The following is a 283-nucleotide window of genomic DNA, read 5'->3' as shown; positions in this document are numbered from 1 at the left end:
GGGTGGGAGGTGGGAGGAAGCTTCAAGAGGGAGGGGATATATGTATACCTGTGGCTGATTAATGTTGATGGATGGCAGAAACCAACACAATATTGCAAAGCAATTATCCTTCAATTACAAATTTAAAAATTATTTTAAAAAACTTAAAAAAACATTGTCAACTCTCCACATCATATGAAAGCAGCCACAATTTATGGGTGAAATGCATAACTCTCAAGTCCTAGTCAGCCCACTTCTCTCAAAACTGACATCCACAAAATTCAGATGAGAGGAACAGACATCT

This window comes from Bison bison, unplaced genomic scaffold, assembly GCF_000754665.1.
Source record: "Bison bison bison isolate TAMUID 2011002044 unplaced genomic scaffold, Bison_UMD1.0 scf7180017864060, whole genome shotgun sequence".
NCBI lineage: Eukaryota > Metazoa > Chordata > Mammalia > Artiodactyla > Bovidae > Bison > Bison bison.
The sequence above is the reverse complement of the archived record's forward strand: the minus strand, read 5'-3'. Positions refer to the sequence as shown.